The following is a 321-nucleotide window of genomic DNA, read 5'->3' as shown; positions in this document are numbered from 1 at the left end:
GCGCGCAACCCAAGACACCGCGCCGTGCATCGACTTTAATTCTCCTACCGTGATCGTGCTCCGTTCGCGACATACACCACTCGTCCTCCCGTCTTCGCGAATCAACGGGCCACCGCGAGTTCACGGCGCGAGTATATCGCCCCATCGACTTCTGTCGCGAGTGTCGTCGGTCCGTGCCGTTTAGTCGCCGTCGTTCGACCGATCGCGATGATAACGCGTCACGGCGTTCGCAAGTGATCGCAAGCGCAACGCGAGTGATATTTCTGCGTGTCGTCTCGAGTCGCCTGTCGGAGTACCGCTACGTACTCGACGAAAGGACGC

At 60.1% G+C, this 321-nt stretch overlaps 1 protein-coding gene across 1 annotated transcript in view; it reads left to right on the top strand.

Moving 5' to 3' along the window:
* Positions 1-6: 6 nt before the first annotated feature.
* Positions 7-321, top strand: part of LOC100742837 (POU domain protein CF1A) — a 4,499-nt gene continuing 4,184 nt past the window's right edge. The window contains exon 1 of the mRNA XM_033322858.1: positions 7-321. This exon is cut by the window's right edge and continues 1,195 nt beyond it. The gene's annotated coding sequence lies outside the window, so the exon portion shown is untranslated.

Source organism: Bombus impatiens, unplaced genomic scaffold, assembly GCF_000188095.3.
Source record: "Bombus impatiens unplaced genomic scaffold, BIMP_2.2 scf_0675, whole genome shotgun sequence".
In the NCBI taxonomy this organism is placed as follows: Eukaryota; Metazoa; Arthropoda; class Insecta; order Hymenoptera; family Apidae; genus Bombus; species Bombus impatiens.
This window is presented reverse-complemented; position numbering and strand designations above follow the sequence as displayed.